At 45.4% G+C, this 20,364-nt stretch overlaps 1 protein-coding gene across 1 annotated transcript in view; it reads right to left on the minus strand.

Moving 5' to 3' along the window:
- The window catches only part of ARAP2 (ArfGAP with RhoGAP domain, ankyrin repeat and PH domain 2), a 309,356-nt gene that overhangs the window by 119,352 nt on the left and 169,640 nt on the right, over window positions 1-20,364 (minus strand). The window lies entirely within an intron of this gene.

Consider the following 20,364-nt stretch of genomic DNA (forward strand, 5'->3'; position numbering starts at 1 on the left):
GGACATATCTGTATAATCAACTGTGAGCAGAATTGTATACATCCCTACTAGGGGTGAGCGGGTTCGGATTTCTGAAATCCGAACCCCCCCGAACCCCCCCGATCCGAGTCCGATCCGAATCAGGCTCCACTTTTCCCGCCTGACTCGGATCTGAAATCGAGGCAAAACGTCATCATCCCGCCTTCCGAGTCTCGCGGGTTTTGGATCCTATATAAGGTACCCGCGTCGGCGCCATTTTCTCACTCGGCTGTGGACAGTGAAGAGGGAGGGTGGGAGTTAGGGCTGTGTAGTGTAGTGTAGTGTAGTGTAGTGCTGCTGTTGTCCACTACTTCAAAGTCCATAGGGGCTGGCTGTGTTGTGCTGTGCTGCTGTTGTTAATAGGGGCTGTGTCCACTACTTCAAAGTCCATAGGGGCTGGCTGGACTGTGTTGTGCAGTCAGTTCTCCATAGGGGCTGTGTCCACTCCAAAGTCCTGTGCAGTGTCCCAGTCCTAAAGGGGTGCTGTAGTGTTGTCCAGGGGGTGCTCTGTCCAACAGGGGTGCTCCCCCCAAGTGCTAAAAAAATAATATATTTTCTGTGTTTGTGAATTGTGTGCGCAGTAGCCGCACGTGCATCAACAAAGTAGTGCCAAGCGTGCGCCTGTGTCATAAGTAAAGGGCCGGCTGGCTTGACCGTTAAAGGGTGCTGTAACCCCCGAAAGTACACTCCAATCCAAACCAAAAAAAAATTATTTTCTGTGTTTGTGAATTGTGTGCGCAGTAGCCGCATGTGCATCAACAAAGTAGTGCCAAGCGTGCGCCTGTGTCATAAGTAAAGGGCCGGCTGGCTTGACCGTTAAAGGGTGCTGTAACCCCCGAAAGTACACTCCAGTCCAAACCCCAAAAAAAATTATTTTCTGTGTTTGTGAATTGTGTGCGCAGTAGCCGCACGTGCATCAACAAAGTAGTGCCAAGCGCGCGCCTGTTTCATAAGTAAAAAGCCGGCTGGCTTGACCGTTAAGGGTGCTGTAAACCCCGAAAGTACACTCCAGTCCAAACCAAGAAAAAAATTATTTTCTGTGCTTGTGAATTGTGTGCGCAGTTGCCGCACGTGCATCAACAAAGTAGTGCCAAGCGTGCGCCTGTGTCATAAGTAAAGGGCCGGCTGGCTTGACCGTTAAGGGTGCTGTAACCCCCGAAAGTACACTCCAGTCCAAACTAAAAAAAACATTATTTTCTGTGTTTGTGAATTGTGTGCGCAGTAGCCGCACGTGCATCAACAAAGTAGTGCCAAGCGTGCGCCTGTGTCATAAGTAAAGGGCCGGCTGGCTTGACCGTTAAAGGGTGCTGTAACCCCCGAAAGTACACTCCAGTCCAAACCAAAAAAAAAATTATTTTCTGTGTTTGTGAATTGTGTGCGCAGTAGCCGCACGTGCATCAACAAAGTAGTGCCAAGCGTGCGCCTGTGTCATAAGTAAAGGGTCGGCTGGCTTGACCGTTAAAGGGTGCTGTAACCCCCGAAAGTACACTCCAATCCAAACCAAAAAAAAATTATTTTCTGTGTTTGTGAATTGTGTGCGCAGTAGCCGCACATGCATCAACAAAGTAGTGCCAAGCGCGCGCCTGTTTCATAAGTAAAGGGCCGGCTGGCTTGACCGTTAAGGGTGCTGTAAACCCCGAAAGTACACTCCAGTCCAAACCAAGAAAAAAATTATTTTCTGTGTTTGTGAATTGTGTGCGCAGTAGCCGCACGTGCATCAACAAAGTAGTGCCAAGCGCGCGCCTGTGTCATAAGTAAAGGGCCGGCTGGCTTGACCGTTAAGGGTGCTGTAACCCCCGAAAGTACACTCCAGTCCAAACCAAAAAAAAAATTATTTTCTGTGTTTGTGAATTGTGTGCGCAGTAGCCGCACGTGCATCAACAAAGTAGTGCCAAGCGTGCGCCTGTGTCATAAGTAAAGGGCCAGCTGGCTTGACCGTTAAAGGGTGCTGTAACCCCCGAAAGAACACTCCAGTCCAAACCAAAAAAAAAATTATTTTCTGTGTTTGTGAATTGTGTGCGCAGTAGCCGCACGTGCATCAACAAAGTAGTGCCAAGCGTGCGCCTGTGTCATAAGTAAAGGGCCGGCTGGCTTGACCGTTAAAGGGTGCTGTAACCCCCGAAAGTACACTCCAGTCCAAACAAAAAAAAAATTATTTTCTGTGTTTGTGAATTGTGTGCGCAGTAGCCGCACGTGCATCAACAAAGTAGTGCCAAGCGTGCGCCTGTGTCATAAGTAAAGGGCCGGCTGGCTTGACCGTTAAAGGGTGCTGTAACCCCCGAAAGTACACTTCAATCCAAACCAAAAAAAAATTATTTTCTGTGTTTGTGAATTGTGTGCGCAGTAGCCGCACGTGCATCAACAAAGTAGTGCCAAGCGCGCGCCTGTTTCATAAGTAAAGGGCCGGCTGGCTTGACCGTTAAGGGTGCTGTAAACCCCGAAAGTACACTCCAGTCCAAACCAAAAAAAAAATTATTTTCTGTGTTTAGCCGCACGTATATATCAAATCGATAGAACATAAATGGAGGACCAAACTTTCTCCGATAAAAATAAAATAGAGAAAGATCAAGAACCACTTCCTCCTAGTGCTGAAGCTGCTGCCACTAGTCATGACATAGACGATAACATGCCATCAACGTCGTCTGCCAAGGCCGATGCCCAATGTCATAGTAGAGGGCACATACAATCCCAAATGGCAAAGTTCAGGAAAATGACCTTGAAAAAGACATTTAAATCAGCTGAAGAGAAACGTAAACTTGCCAATATGCCATTTACGACACGGAGTGGCAAGGAACGGCTAAGGTCGATCCCTAGTATGTTCATGACTAGTGGTTCAGCTTCACATGACGATGGAAGCCCTCCTCCCACTAAAAAAATCAAAAGAGTTAAGCTGGCAAAAGCACAGCGAAGAACTGTGCTTTCTAAGAAGATATCACAAATCCCCAAGGAGAGTCCAAGTGTGGTGGTGGTTGCGATGCCTGACCTTCCCAGCACTGGACGGGAAGAGGTGGCTCTTTCCACCATTTGCACGCCCCCTGCAAGTGCTGAAAGGAGCACCCACAGTCCACTTGCTGATATGCAAATTGAAGATGTCACTGTTGAAGTACAACAGGATGAGGATACTGGTGTAGCTGGCGCTGAGGAGGAAGTTGGCGAGGAGGATTCTGATGGTGATGTGGTTTGTTTAAATCAGGCTCCGGGGGAGACAGTTGTTGTCCGTGGGATGAAAAAGCCCATCACGGTCATGCCTGGGCAGAAGACCAAACATTCCACCTCTTTGGTCTGGCAATATTTCTATCCAAATCCGGACAACAACTGTCTTGCCATATGTACCATATGTAAAGGTGAAATAAGTAGGGGTAGGGACGTCAACCACCTAGGAACATCCTCCCTTATACGGTACCTGCAGCGCGTTCATAAAAAGTTACTGTCAAGTTCAGAAACTTTGGCTAAGACCGTAAGCAGTCCAGGGACACCTAAATCCCGTTGTCCTGTTGTATCCAAGCGCCTGCAAACCACACCGTCAACTCCCTCCTCGTCAATTTCCTCCTTAGTCAGGATCAGAAGTAGTCCTGCAGGCCATGTCACTGGCATGACTGACTCTCCTATCCGGGATTCCTCCGGAGGATCCTGCATTGCTACGCCTACTGCTGCCGCTGCTGCTGTTGCTGCTGCTGGGAGTCGTTCATCATCCCAGAGAGGAAGTAGGAACACCACTACTTTTACTAAACAATTGACCCTCCAACAGTCCTTAGCGAGGAGGATGAAGTACGACAGCAGTCATCCTGAAGCAAAACGTATAACTGAGGCCTTGACTGCTATGTTGGTGTTAGACATGCGTCCGGTATCCGCCATTGGTGCAGTGGGATTTAGACAATTGATGGAGGTAGTGTGTCCCCGGTTCCAAATCCCGTCTAGATTCCACTTCACTAGGCAGGCGATACCGAGACTGTACAGAAACGTCAGAAAAAGTGTCCTCAGTGTCCTGAAAAATGCCGTTGTACACAATGTCCACTTAACCACGGACATGTGGACAAGTGGAACAGGGCAGACTAAGGACTATATGACTGTGACAGCCCACTGGGTAGATGTATCACCTTACGCAGCAACAGCAGCAGCGTCACCAGTAGCAGCATCTCAGAAACGCCAGCTCGTTACAAGGCAGGCTACGCTGTGTATCACCGGTTTCAGTAAGAGGCACACCGCCGACAACCTCTTAGAGAAACTGAGGGAAATCATTGCCCAGTGGCTTACCCCACTTAGACTCTCCTGGGGATTTGTGATATCTGACAACGCCACCAATATTGTGCGGGCATTACATCTGGGCAAATTCCAGCACGTCCCATGTTTTGCTCACACAATAAACTTGGTGGTGCAGAATTTTCTGAAAAGCGACAGGGGCGTGCAGGAGACGCTTTGGGTGGCCCGAAAAATTTCTGGCCACTTTCGCCATTCAGCGACTGCGTGCCAAAGACTGGAGCACCAGCAAACACTCTTGAACCTGCCCCGCCATCACCTGAAGCAAGAGGTTGTGACGCGGTGGAACTCAACCCTCTATATGCTTCAGAGGATGGAGGAGCAGCAAAAGGCCATACAAGCCTATACATCCACCTATGACATAGGCAAAGGAGGGGGTATGCACCTGACTCAAGCGCAGTGGAGAATGATTTCCGTGTTGTGCAAGGTTCTCCAGCCCTTCGAACTTGCCACACGTGAAGTCAGTTCAGACACTGCCAGCTTGAGTCAGGTCATTCCCCTCATCAGGCTTTTGCAGAAGCAGCTGGAGAAAGTGAAGGAGGAGCTAAGACTGAGCGATTCCGCTCGGCATGTGGGACTTGTGGATGAAGCCCTTCATTCGCTTTGCCAGGATTCCAGGGTGGTCAATCTGTTGAAATCAGACCACTACATTTTGGCCACCGTGCTTGATCCTAGGTTTAAAGCCTATGTGGTGTCTCTCTTTCCGGCCGACACAAGCCTGCAGAGGTGCAAAGACCTGCTGGTGAACACACTGTCAGCTGAAGCGGAACGTGACACGTCAACGGCTCCTTCTTCATTTTCTCCCGCTACTGGGGCTGCCAGGAAAAAACTAAGGTATCCTAAGCAACCCGCTGGCGGTGATGCAGGGCAGGCAGGACCAAGTTTGGACATCTGGTCCGGACTGAAGGACCTGGCAACAATTTCTGACATGTCTACTGTCACTGCATATGATACTGTCACCATTGACAGAATGGTGGAGGATTACATCGGTGACAGCATCCAAGTAGGCATGTCAGACAGTCCATACCTGTACTGGCAGGAAAAAGAGGCAATTTGGAGGCCCCTGTACAAACTGGCTCTATTTTACCTGAGTTGCCCCCCCTCCAGTGTGTACTCCGAAAGAGTGTTTAGTGCAGCCGGGAACCTTGTCAGCGAAAGGCGTAGGAGGTTGCTTCCACAGAATGTGGAGAAGATGATGTTCATCAAAATGAATTATCAGCTCTTCCAGGGAGACCAGCCTCCAGAAGGTACAGAGGGACCTGTGGTGGTGGATTCAAGTGGGGACGAGTTAATACTTTGTGAGGATGAGGATGTACACACTGAAGAGGGTGAGGAATCGGTGGATGAGGAGGATGAGGATGACATCTTGCCTCCGTAGAGCCAGTTTGTGCAGGGACACATTAATTGCCAGCTTGTTTTGTGGGGGCCCAAACGAACCAATCATTTCAGCCACAGTTGTGTGGCAGACCGTGGCGCTGAAATGATTGATTTGTTAAAGTGTGCATGTCCTGTTTATACAACATAAGGGTGGGTGGGAGGGCCCAAGGACAATTCCATCTTGCATTTCTTTTTTTTCTTTGCATTATGTACAGTTTGGGGCCTAGTTTTTCTAACTGCCATCCTGTCTGCCACTGCAGTGTCACTCCTAGATGGGTCACGTGTTTGTGCCGCCCACTCGTGTCGCTTAGCATAGTCATCCAGCTACCTCGGTGCAACCTTTTGGACATAAAAACACTATTGTGAGGTGTGAGGTGTTCAGAATAGACTGGAAATGAGTGGAAATTAAGGTTATTGAGGTTAATAATAGCATAGGAGCAGAGAAACCAACAAATTCTGTGATTTTAGCTGTTTTTATGCTTTTTTTAAAAAAAATACAGATCCAAAACACAAAACCCAGAACCCAAAACACGGAAGGGTGGTTTTGGCAAAACCAATCCAGATCCAAAACACGAAGAAAGATCCAGATCCAAAACCAAAACACAAAACACGAAAAGTGGCCGGTGCACACCCCTAATCCCTACTGACAGTAATGACCTTATACTTGGTTTCATGGCTGTCAACAGCCCTATCTTTAGTCCAAAAGATCAGTATGAAAACAGTAATATTTACCCTTATGCATAACTCTGCACAGGCTGCAATTCAATTAAAATGCCTCTGGTAAACTTTGCCTATGTGTAGATGCCCCATTATCAACCTTCATCTGAAAATTGGAGATGCTACTGAGTTATGTATAAGTCATTGTCGTCCGTATCTGCTAGGTTTGCTACCAGTCAGCATCAGCAGTGCACACTTGCACCAACCGTTGCTTGGTGCAAATGAGAACACTCCATTAGAACTATAGATGTGATAAAAATGCATATAGCTTTGCGCAACCCATACCTCTGTGCACGCGGTTCCAGAGAATGTGCAGTGTGAAAACACACAGGAGAAGCTCTTCTAACAGACATACTGTATGTTGATTTTAGTATCAGCATTTTATGAGTTTATCTGATCACCTGTTCTGACTTGTTCCTGACCATCCTTATGATGCTCTTGTTTGCTGTTAATTACTGATCTTTTATTTTCACATCCATTTCTACCTGTGAACCTAAAGCTGGGTACAAACTGATAGAAATATGATGTGCTCTATTGAACAGTGAAATATCTATAGTACAACGGACGGTCTGTACATCTAAAATGTCTGTGAACGGCATTGTTCACAGATATATCAGATCGGCCCTGCAGCACAGCCGATAGCCGATATACCTGAAAGATTGAAAGATATATTGGTCATCTGCTGGTGTGTACAGAAGACCTGCCAATCGCCCGTACACATGTTGCAGGGAACCGCCAATGAGAGACAGCTCAACTTGGCAGGCAAATTTAAATCCCCATCCAGTTGTTACGTCAAGCCCAGCACATTGAGCAGATGATTGGTGAGTGTATATGCACTTAGCAATCATCAGATAAGTTGTGATGACCTAGTGTGTACCAATTTAATATTCAGCTTATTTTGTGACCTGACCATTTGCCTAGGCAGAGATGAGTTACCCAGGTTTCAACCATGGAACTGTGGTGTGGCTCACCAAAGACAGAAGTGAAAGCTGCCAGGAAATTGGGCATGGATGACAGTATTAGGCTGCTTTTCACCAAATAGGGCATAGCCCAGGTCTAGGATTAATCCCTGAGTAAAGACAGGATCAAAGTCACTTTCTGAGAATTTGTAGCATGAGTACAATATTTCAACTTGAAATCCAAATTACACTAAGGCCCCTATTTACTACACTCCGCATTTCAAATGTGGATTGTAGTGTGATCATTTCATCTAAATTCGCATTGCAAATTTAGGAATTAAGACGGACATGCATTCTCAAGCAGGGACAGAGCTTGCAAGCTCTGTTCCTGCGAAACCTCATCGCACACTATGCACTGTATTTTTTGCAAAAGACAATTAGACGCCGTCTATCGCTACCCACTGGCAACCAGCTGACCGATCATCGATCAGCGAATCCCCAGCTGCAGATATGTGCCTGAGGTTTTTAGAGGTTTTTTAAACTAATTTTTTTTAACAGTAGTTTGTTGTCTATTTAGACCACAAAGCTGATTACAGGGGTCCAACTCCCGGCTCTACTCTGCCTGTCAGAGCAGAGAAAGAGCTGGGGAACTGGGGGGAACCCTGCTTAACGCCACCTCCAGATGATGATGTTATAGCAGGGCTCCCATCTGGTATTTTTTTTTTACAATTACCCCTTAGTAAATTTCAGGCAGAACTCATTTCCCTTTGAAATTCTGGGAAATGTGATCTGCTTGCTAAAGAATTGAGAATTAAAGGGCTTGGAGTAGTTTTTCATGAAATCTACTTAATTGCCCATTAATACATTTTAATTTAACTAAAATAATGTGAAAGGATGTGAAAACACCCTTTTTCATATTATTTAGTAAAAAAAAGATAAATAGAGCCATGAGAAAAGCTCAGAAGCATGCATAATCGCTCACCAACGGTTTTGGAAAAGCCACCTGGGTTCCATGTTAGTGATGGACATATTGTTCAGGTGGTCTTGTATCAGAAACATTCTGGTATGTAAATGAGTTATTTCTACTTGGACTCCTTATATTTGTTGGACAAGCTGCAAAATGAAAATGTCTGCCATTAGAGTCTCAGGGGTAAATTTACTAAGAATCGTGTATGAGAATTGAAGGGCTTTGAGTAGTTTTTCACGAAAACTACTACAAATGCCCATTAATACATTTCAGTGAAACTAAAATGATGTGAAAAGGGTGTGAAAACACCCCTTTTCACATTATTTTAGTAAAAAAAAGATTGATAAATAGAGCTGTGAGAAAAGCTCAGAAGCATTCATAATTTCACACAAACATTTTCGGAAAAGCCACCTGGGTTCCATGTTAATGATGGACAAATTGTTTAGGTGGTCTTGTATCAGAAACATTCTGGTATGTAAATGAGTAATTTCTACTTGGACTCCTTGAATTTGTTGGACAAGCTGCAAAATTAAAAAGTGTGCCATTAGAGTCTCAGGTGTAAAATTACTGGACATCACCGAAACATTTTAGACTCAAAATCACAAATTTACTAAGCAGCGTAGTATCCTTGAGAAAGGACCAGACAGGTCTGAAATGTGTTGGAGAGAGAAGGAGGACAAAGCCAGAACAAACAGCAAGCCCGCCGCCAAGTCTGGAGAGAGCTACACAGCGTCTGACGTCATCATCCGGCCGCGGCCTCCACACGCTACCGGAAGCCTTTCGGGAAGATGAACCCATATGAGAGGGACGGAATACATCAGCGGTAGGAAGGTAGGGACAGGTAGAGGAGGTAAAGGCACTGCGGACTATCTCTAGGTGCGGATATTATCGGGACTGATTATTGCTTGAGTCACCAACTCCTACAACTAGTCTTAAAAGACTATAAACATTAATTGTTTTTAGTACTGTGATTATTATGCCTTTTATCTAACACTTTTTTTACAGTGCTCAATTTTGTTAATTTAGCATAATTGATTGTCTATTTCTATCCGATGGTTTTTGCCATGTGTGATTTCAGTCGGATTGCCCCATTTACAATAGACAAATTGAAGCATGAAACCACTGACAGTGGATTCAAAGCACTGCACAGATAAGCACTGCACAGATCACATTATACCATATGATGTATGGACCAATGGTAGAATGAAGTCTATTACCATCTTTGACATGTGACTTCATGCGAGATTTGCAAAATCAGAGGGATCTCGCAGAAAAAGCCCAAATTGACCAACAAGAAATCTTAGTAAATGTGTCCCTCAGTGTATATGGTATAAGCTTCAACTGAATTAATTCTGAACAAAGACTTTTGTCACAGGAACTACTGTACAGCTGGAATGCTGCAGTGCTCTAAACTCAGAGTTTGGTTGCCACTTGCTAGGTTAAATTGAGCCAAAGTCATTGTCGCAAGTTCGCAACCATAGATTCAGTAAACAGGTAAATAAATACGAGTCAGTAGCTAGTAAACAAAGCATGATCCAAAAGACAAAGGGGTCTACTCATGAAGTAGTGAAAACCATGTTTAACTGGAAACAGGGCTTTTTCCCTCTTACTTCACTGTTCTGTCCATCCCCCAAGGCTTGCTCCACCCCCTTTAGACCAGCGTCCTTTGAAACAGGTCTGATGTAACCTGCTGGTCTCGGACACTGGTGCACGCACAGTGGGAGGAAGACATATTGGGCTCCCATTATGACTGTCTTCACATAACTACTCAGGATCACAGGAGGCTGTTTACCAGAGGACGTCGCCAGACAGGTAAGTTTACATGAATGGATACAAAACATTACTATATAGTAGGGGTGTGCACCGGCCACTTTTTGTGTTTTGGTTTTGGATCTGGATCTTTCTTCGTGTTTTGGATCTGGATTGGTTTTGCCAAAACCACCCTTCCGTGTTTTGGGTTCTGGGTTTTGTGTTTTGGATCTGTATTTTTTTTAAAAAAAGCATAAAAACAGCTAAAATCACAGAATTTGTAGGTTTTTCTGCTCCCAATGCTATTATTAACCTCAATAACCTTAATTTCCACTCATTTCCAGTCTATTCTGAACACCTCACACCTCACAATAGTGTTTTTATGTCCAAAAGGTTGCACCGAGGTAGCTGGATGACTATGCTAAGCGACACGAGTGGGCGGCACAAACACGTGACCCATCTAGGCGTGATACTGCAGTGGCAGACAGGATGGCAGTTTGAAAAACTAGGCCCCAAACTGTACATAATGCAAAGAAAAAAAAGAGGTGCAAGATGGAATTGTCCTTGGGCCCTCCCACCCACCCTTATGTTGTATAAACAGGACATACACACTTTAACAAACCAATCATTTCAGCGCCAGGGTCTGCCACACAACTGTGGCTGAAATGATTGGTTCGTTTGGGCCCCCACAAAACAAGCTGGCAATTAATCTGTCCCTGCACAAACTGGCTCTACGGAGGCAAGATGTCATCCTCATCCTCCTCATCCACCGATTCCTCACCCTCTTCAGTGTGTACATCCTCATCCTCACAAAGTATTTACTCGTCCCCACTTGAATCCACCACCACAGGTCCCTCTGTACGTTCTGGAGGCTGGTCTCCCTGGAAGAGCTGATAATTCATTTTGATGAACATCATCTTCTCCACATTATGTGGAAGCAACCTCCTACGCCTTTCGCTGACAAGGTTCCCGGCTGCACTAAACACTCTTTCGGAGTACACACTGGAGGGGGGGCAACTCAGGTAAAATAGAGCCAGTTTGTACAGGGGCCTCCAAATTGCCTCTTTTTCCTGCCAGTACAGGTATGGACTGTCTGACATGCCTACTTGGATGCTGTCACCGATATAATCCTCCACCATTCTGTCAATGGTGACAGTATCATATGCAGTGACAGTAGACATGTCAGAAATTATTGCCAGGTCCTTCAGTCCGGACCAGATGTCCAAACTTGGTCCTGCCTGCCCTGCATCACTGCCAGCGGGTTGCTTAGGATACCTAAGTTTTTTCCTGGCAGGCCCAGTTGCGGGAGAAAATGAAGAAGGAGCTGTTGACGTGTCATGTTCCGCTTCAGCTGACAATGTGTTCACCAGCAGGTCTTTGCACCTCTGCAGGCTTGTGTCGGCCGGAAAGAGAGACACCACATAGGCTTTAAACCTATGATCGAGCACTGTGGCCAAAATGTAGTGGTCTGATTTCAGCAGATTGACCACCCTGGAATCCTGGCAAAGCGAATGAAGGGCTTCATCCACAAGTCCCACATGCCGAGCGGAATTGCTCCGTCTTAGCTCCTCCTTCACTTTCTCCAGCTGCTTCTGCAAAAGCCTGATGAGGGGAATGACCTGACTCAAGCTGGCAGTGTCTGAACTGACTTCCCGTGTGGCAAGTTCGAAGGGCTGGAGAACCTTGCACAACACGGAAATCATTCTCCACTGCGCTTGAGTCAGGTGCATACCCCCTCCTTTGCCTATGTCATAGGCGGATGTATAGGCTTGTATGGCCTTTTGCTGCTCCTCCATCCTCTGAAGCATATAGAGGGTTGAGTTCCACCGCGTCACAACCTCTTGCTTCAGGTGATGGCGGGGCAGGTTCAAGAGTGTTTGCTGGCGCTCCAGTCTTCGGCACCCAGTCAAAGTGGCCAGAAATTTTTCGGGCCACCCAAAGCGTCTCCTGCACGCCCCTGTCGCTTTTCAGAAAATTCTGCACCACCAAGTTTATTGTGTGAGCAAAACATGGGACGTGCTGGAATTTGCCCAGATGTAATGCCTGCACAATATTGGTGGCGTTGTCAGATATCACAAATCCCCAGGAGAGTCTAAGTGGGGTAAGCCACTGGGCAATGATTTCCCTCAGTTTCTCTAAGAGGTTGTCGGCGGTGTGCCTCTTACTGAAACTGGTGATACACAGCGTAGCCTGCCTTGGAATGAGCTGGCGTTTCTGAGATGCCGCTACTGGTGACGCTGCTGCTGTTGCTGCGTAAGGTGATACATCTACCCAGTGGGCTGTCACAGTCATATAGTCCTTAGTCTGCCCTGTTCCACTTGTCCACATGTCCGTGGTTAAGTGGACATTTTGTACAACGGCATTTTTCAGGACACTGAGGACACTTTTTCTGACGTTTCTGTACAGTCTCGGTATCGCCTGCCTAGTGAAGTGGAATCTAGACGGGATTTGGAACCGGGGACACACTACCTCCATCAATTGTCTAAATCCCACTGCACTAATGGCGGATACCGGACGCACATCTAACACCAACATAGCAGTCAAGGCCTCAGTTATACGTTTTGCTTCAGGATGACTGCTGTCGTACTTCATCCTCCTCGCTAAGGACTGTTGGAGGGTCAATTGTTTAGTAAAAGTAGTGGTGTTCCTACTTCCTCTCTGGGATGATGAACGACTCCCAGCAGCAGCAACAGCAGCAGCGGCAGCAGTAGGCGTAGCAATGCAGGATCCTCCGGAGGAATCCCGGATAGGAGAGTCAGTCATGCCAGTGACATGGCCTGCAGGACTACTTCCAGTCCTGACTAAGGAGGAAATTGACGAGGAGGGAGTTGACGGTGTGGTTTGCAGGCGCTTGGATACAACAGGACAACGGGATTTAGGTGTCCCTGGACTGCTTACGGTCTTAGCCAAAGTTTCTGAACTTGACAGTAACTTTTTATGAACGCGCTGCAGGTGCCGTATAAGGGAGGATGTTCCTAGGTGGTTGACGTCCCTACCCCTACTTATTTCACCTTTACATATGGTACATATGGCAAGACAGTTGTTGTCCGGATTTGGATAGAAATATTGCCAGACCAAAGAGGTGGAATGTTTGGTCTTCTGCCCAGGCATGACCGTGATGGGCTTTTTCATCCCACGGACAACAACTGTCTCCCCCGGAGCCTGATTTAAACAAACCACATCACCATCAGAATCCTCCTCGCCAACTTCCTCCTCAGCGCCAGCTACACCAGTATCCTCATCCTATTGTACTTCAACAGTGACATCTTCAATTGGCATATCAGCAAGTGGACTGTGGGTGCTCCTTTCAGCACTTGCAGGGGGCGTGCAAATGGTGGAAAGAGCCACCTCTTCCCGTCCAGTGCTGGGAAGGTCAGGCATCGCAACCACCACCACACTTGGACTCTCCTTGGGGATTTGTGATATCTTCTTAGAAAGCACAGTTCTTCGCTGTGCTTTTGCCAGCTTAACTCTTTTGATTTTTTTAGTGGGAGGAGGGCTTCCATCGTCATGTGAAGCTGAACCACTAGTCATGAACATACTAGGGATCGACCTTAGCCGTTCCTTGCCACTCCGTGTCGTAAATGGCATATTGGCAAGTTTACGTTTCTCTTCAGCTGATTTAAATGTTTTCTTCAAGGTCATTTTCCTGAACTTTGTCATTTGGGATTGTATGTGCCCTCTATTATGACATTGGGCATCGGCCTTGGCAGACGATGTTGATGGCATGTTATCGTCTATGTCATGACTAGTGGCAGCAGCTTCAGCACTAGGAGGAAGTGGTTCTTGATCTTTCTCTATTTTATTTTTATCGGAGAAAGTTTGGTCCTCCATTTATGTTCTATCGATTTGATATATACATGCGGCTAAACACAGAAAATATTTTTTTATTTTTGCTGGAGAGTAGTGCACTTTGTTGGTTACACCAGCCTTTAAGAAATGAGCCAGCCGGCTCTTTACTTATGGGACACAGGCGCATGCTTGGCGCTGCTCCTTTGTTGATGCACGTGCGGCTACTGCGCACACAATTCACAAACACAGAAATTAATTTTTTTTTTGGTTTGGACTGGAGTGTACTTTGGGGGTTACAGCACCCTTTAACAGTCAAGCCTGCCGGCCCTTTACTTATGACACAGGCGCACGCTTGGCACTACATTGTTGATGCACGTGCGGCTACTGCGCACACAATTCACAAACACAGAAAATAATTTTTTTTTGGGTTGGACTGGAGTGTACTTTGGGGGTTACAGCACCCTTTAACGGTCAAGCCAGCTGGCCCTTTACTTATGACACAGGCGCACGCTTGGCGCTGCTCCTTTGTTGATGCACGTGCGGGTACTGCGCACACAATTCACAAACACAGAAAATAATTTTTTTTTTGGTTTGGACTGGAGTGTACTTTGGGGGTTACAGCACCCTTTAACGGTCAAGCCAGCCGGCCCTTTACTTATGACACAGGCGCACACTTGGCACTACATTGTTGATGCACGTGCGGCTACTGCGCACACAATTCACAAACACAGAAAATATTTTTTTTTTTGGTTTGGACTGTAGTGTACTTTGGGGGTTACAGCACCCTTTAATGGTCAAGCCAGCCGGCCCTTTACTTATGACACAGGCGCACGCTTGGCACTACTTTGTTGATGCACGTGCGGCTACTGCGCACACAATTCACAAACACAGAAATTAATTTTTTTTTTGGTTTGGACTGGAGTGTAATTTGGGGGTTACAGCACCCTTTAACGGTCAAACCAGCCGGCCCTTTACTTATGACACAGGCGCACGCTTGGCACTACTTTGTTGATGCACGTGCGGCTACTGCGCACACAATTCACAAACACAGAAAATAATTTTTTTTTGGTTTGGACTGGAGTGTACTTTGGGGGTTACAGCACCCTTTAACGGTCAAGCCAGCTGGCCCTTTACTTATGACACAGGCGCACACTTGGCACTACTTTGTTGATGCACGTGCGGCTACTGCGCACACAATTCACAAACACAGAAAATAATTTTTTTTTGGGTTTGGACTGGAGGGTACTTTGGGGGTTACAGCACCCTTTAACGGTCAAGCCAGCTGGCCCTTTACTTATGATACAGGCGCACGCTTGGCACTACTTTGTTGATGCACGTGCGGCTACTGGGCACACAATTCACAAACACAGAAATTAATTTTTTTTTTGGTTTGGACTGGAGTGTAATTTGGGGGTTACAGCACCCTTTAACGGTCAAGACAGCCGGCCCTTTACTTATGACACAGGCGCACGCTTGGCACTACTTTGTTGATGCACGTGCGGCTCCTGCGCACACAATTCACAAACACAGAAAATATTTTTTTTTTTGGTTTGGACTGGAGTGTACTTTGGGGGTTACAGCACCCTTTAACGGTCAAGCCAGCCGGCCCTTTACTTATGACACAGGCGCACGCTTGGCACTACTTTGTTGATGCACGTGCGGCTACTGCGCACACAATTCACAAACACAGAAAATAATTTTTTTTTTTGGTTTAGACTGGAGTGTACTTTGGGGGTTACAGCACCCTTTAACGGTCACGCCAGCCGGTCCTTTACTTATGACACAGGCGCACGCTTGGCACTACTTTGTTGATGCACGTGCGGCTACTGCGCACACAATTCACAAACACAGAAAATAATTTGTTTTTTGGTTTGGACTGGAGTGTACTTTGGGGGTTACAGCACCCTTTAACGGTCAAGCCAGCCGGCCCTTTACTTATGACACAGGCGCACGCTTGGCACTACTTTGTTGATGCACGTGCGTCTACTGCGCACACAATTCACAAACACAGAAAATAATTTTTTTTTTTGGTTTGGACTGGAGTGTACTTTGGGGGTTACAGCACCCTTTAACGGTCACGCCAGCCGGTCCTTTACTTATGACACAGGCGCACGCTTGGCACTACTTTGTTGATGCACGTGCGGCTACTGCGCACACAATTCACAAACACAGAAAATAATTTTTTTTTTGGTTTGGACTAGAGTGTACTTTGGGGGTTACAGCACCCTTTAACGGTCAAGCCAGCCGGCCCTTTACTTATGACACAGGCGCACGCTTGGCACTACTTTGTTGATGCACGTGCGGCTACTGCGCACACAATTCACAAACACAGAAAATATTTATTTTTTTGGTTTGGACTGGAGTGTACTTTGGGGGTTACAGCACCCTTTAACGGTCAAGCCAGCCGGCCCTTTACTTATGACACAGGCGCACGCTTGGCACTACTTTGTTGATGCACGTGCGGCTACTGCGCACACAATTCACAAACACAGAAAATAATTTGTTTTTTGGTTTGGACTGGAGTGTACTTTGGGGGTTACAGCACCCTTTAACGGTCAAGCCAGCCGGCCCTTTACTTATGACACAGGCGCACGCTTGGCACTACTTTGTTGATGCACGTGCGGCTACTGCGCACACTATTCACAAACACAGAAAAAATATTATTTTTTTAGCACTTGGGGGGAGCACCCCTGATGGACAGAGCACCCCCTGGACAAACACTACAGCACCCCTTTAGGACTGGGACACTGCACAGGACTTTGGAGTGGACACAGCCCCTATGGACAACTGACTGCACAACACAGTCCAGCCAGCCCCTATGGACTTTGAAGTAGTGGACACAGCCCCTATTAACAACAGCAGCACAGCACAACACAGCCAGCCCCTATGGACTTTGAAGTAGAGGACAACAGCAGCACAGCACAACACTACTCTGCACTACACTACACAACACAACACAGCCCAGCCAGCCCTAACTCCCACCCTCCCTCTTCACTGTCCACAGCTGAGTGAGAAAATGGCGCCGACGCGGGTACCTTATATAGGATCCAAAACCTGCGAGACTCGGAAGGCGGGAAGATGACGTTTTGCCTCGATTTCAGAATCCGAGTCAGGCGGGAAAAGTCGAGCCTGACTCGGATCGGACTCGGATCGGGGGGGCTCGGGGGGGTTCGGATTTCAGAAATCTGAACCCGCTCACCCCTACTATATAGTGATATTTTCAGTAGCCAGTCCATGTTTTACATGAATAGAACCCAAAGACAGGAAAGTAGCTAGGGAAAACAGCCAGAATGGAGGTCAGACGAGGCAGTCCATAAAATGAAAGCAACCATCATTTTGTGTGTTAATGTTCTGAGAGGTATGGATGGGAGCAGTAGTTGGAGTATGTGCTGGTCCTTGTAGTACCATATTGGAGGCTCCTGAAGTGCCTTCAGGTGAGTTAGCTCTCAATTTAGAAATATCAGTATATGTGCTATTATCATGTAGCATAAGAAAATGCATAAATATATGACCCAAAGTGGGTGCTACTATCATATAGCGTTAGGACCTCCAAAAGCAGAGATGCCTTGGCGTGGCTGGTGGCTTAACCATATACTGTATTTGCAAATATATGTACCGAGATCTGTGCAATTATCAATAATATATATGATAAAAATCTCTTTACTGGCCTATTTGCGGAGTGCTGTGGGAATTTTTTGACAGGAAATTAGAGCAGCAGAATCAGCAACTGGGATCAGATAGTGTATAAACTGTGTATAGATTGTATGTCAGGGCATATTGTAAGTTATGTTTTTTGATGTACTGTTAAAATTCTGCAACACACAGGTAAATATGAGTTAAAAACACTCAGGAAACCAGAGGGGAGGTGTTGTAGTTTTATTAAAATGTACATCCCTTATGGTATCCTGTCAGCAGGAAAGAGCAATTACCTGGACAGGACATTGATAATCAAGGTCTTTATCTATGTCTGCATATAGATTACTTGAGGATATGTAGCTAGCACCAATAACAGCAAGGGTATGTAAACAGCAGTCTGCTCACCAGGTGTAACTGAACAGGTAAAAATCAAAGGCCTCACCAAATGTTATCAGTTTTTGACAAAAAAAATAGAGATAGGATTTTTCCACAATCATAGATATATAGCTGAAATCTGTACATTGGGCTGGTGTGATTTGAGGGCACCTAGGGCATATGGTTTGGGAAAAGTAGGTATCTAACTAATCACACATTCCAGAGCTGTCTTTTCATACCCATTTCATAGTTTAAATAATAGAGATTAATGTGAACTACCATATTTCCTGTGGGTACTACAAATGAGAAATTCTGTACACTTATTTTTACTTAGGATAACAGTTACATGGGCTGTCCTGGTGTGTTAACGAGCCAGCCAGTCATCAGAAACTTGATCATTACATCACTATGGATGACGGACCATTTATAACAGGTATGGGAGCATTCTGCTACTTTTCAGACTTGTTGGATCAATTCTAAATTGAAGGCTGGACATGCATTTTCCTGATGTTCCCCCAGCCCAGAATAAGCCAAGTTTAATTCTGTGCAAGTTTTTATTTTTAAATTGCAAAACACATTTATCTTTGTAATCTGTGACCCTTTTTATTTATATCATTTCTGTAATTAAGCATTGTACTTCCTCTTGTAAAACATTCTTTTATTAGTCTATTTTCATATATGCTTCAGAACTCAGTCTTTGAGGAAGCTATTAGATCGCGAAGCTTATTCCTATAACTATTATTTCTTGCTAGGAGCAGGGGGACACCAACTAACTGAGCACTAGTTTGTGTTTTAGAGACTGTGCAATTGTGGTAGGTGGTTAGAAGACCTGTGGCCCCTATGTGTATTTTCCACAAGTGGTGGCAGTAGAGAGGTGTATGGTATAAAGGGCAGAGTGATAGACTATTCCTTGTATTATATTTGGGTCTGCCTTCACTACATCAGGGCTTGGGGATCTGTGCGATTGCAATCCTGACACTAGTGCAGAACCAGTCAAGGTGATTAGGTCACTGGCTCTGAACTAGTCAGAGCCAATCAGACAGACAGTTTAGAGTGTTGAGCACAAAAATTATGCACTTCAGCTGTGGTTCTCCAGCCTTATATATTCAGACTGCAGGGGATTGACTGTTGCCAAGAATTCCTCAGAGAAAAAAACATCTATGATGTTCAAGCATTACAGAGCAAGAACCTAACTGAAAACTAGCTGCGGATCAATTTCCTTGGAGCACATCAGACCTCTGCCTCATAGTTCTATAGATTGTTTTTCTAAAATGAGTTATTTTGTACCTCTCAAGTGTCTACTGACTGCACCTCCTCTTGCAAGTCACTTGTCAATGAATATTTTCACCTCCATGTTTTAATCTCTCTGACACAGGGGTTCAATTTGTCTCCTTCTGCAGGCAATTAGATTTTAAATTGGACATAATTTTTGTGCAGCTTCTCCAAATTTACATATGGAGATCGTCAAACACATTCTTGTACCACTTCCTCAAAGTATTTGTGCATCGAGATGACTGAGTGCAATTTACAAACAAAAGTAATGTCAATAAATGTAATTAAACTACTGTTGGATTGTTGTAGGTGCCCATCTTAATCTATCATTCAAAAGTACATGCGTTCCTGCTGTTGATGACTCTTGTTGATCTCCAAAATAAAGTATCTGAAAATAAACTAATAACCCTAATTCTAAGATATTCAATGGTAGGCATCATCAATAAATGCAGACAAATCTCAGGAGCACAACTCCAAATTACTGATAATATATAAATGCAATAAAATGTTGCAATCAGTAGAGATTTTTGGCATAATCATGGCCAAGGTTATAGGCCTACCCACCATATCCAGGTAACCTCTTTAGGGTAAGTCCAGGAACCTTTTCTATATACTCCATTTAATGTGCTTTAATGCACACCTGAGGGAAAGGAGATGCCCTCAGTCTGGATTAGCATCCCTTCCTTATTGGTTTAAAAGCATGGAGTCTGGTAATGTATATGCACACTAGTATTTGGCACAATTCTAGGTAAGTCCTACAATATACTGTAGTGCAACTTTGGTTCATTTTTGTGGCATGGGTCCCCCTGGATTGCTTTGGTTGATCTGTTTCAGGGCACTGCATTATAACACATTTTTCTTTTAGAACACATTTTAACCCTTCACTGTTTGTTTATTATACATGTACTTCACTTTTTTATTTTCATTCTTTATATGCAGCTGTGGCAGCTCTTAACTATCTCTTTAACACTGCACTTTTCTTACTATGGCAGTGCCCTGGGGCAGCTTAGCTGGGCTAGTTTGGGGATGTCCTGCTCTCTGGATTTGAACCCTAGCATGTTAGGGACCTACCCTAAAGAGGTTACCTGGATATGGTGGGTAGGCCCATAACCTTGGCCATGATTATGTTAAAACCTCTATTGATTGCAAAATTTTATTGCATTTATATATTATTAATCATTTGGAGTTGTGCACCTGAGATTTGTCTGTTTCTGTGCCTGCAATTAGTCTCATCAGGTAGCACCTCCCATTATATATATTCAGGGTGTGCAGTCCAGGAACCTATCCTATATCATCAATCAATGC

The sequence above is a fragment of the Taudactylus pleione genome, unplaced genomic scaffold (genome assembly GCF_031769625.1).
Source record: "Taudactylus pleione unplaced genomic scaffold, aTauple2 ptg000302l, whole genome shotgun sequence".
Classification (NCBI taxonomy): Eukaryota; Metazoa; Chordata; class Amphibia; order Anura; family Myobatrachidae; genus Taudactylus; species Taudactylus pleione.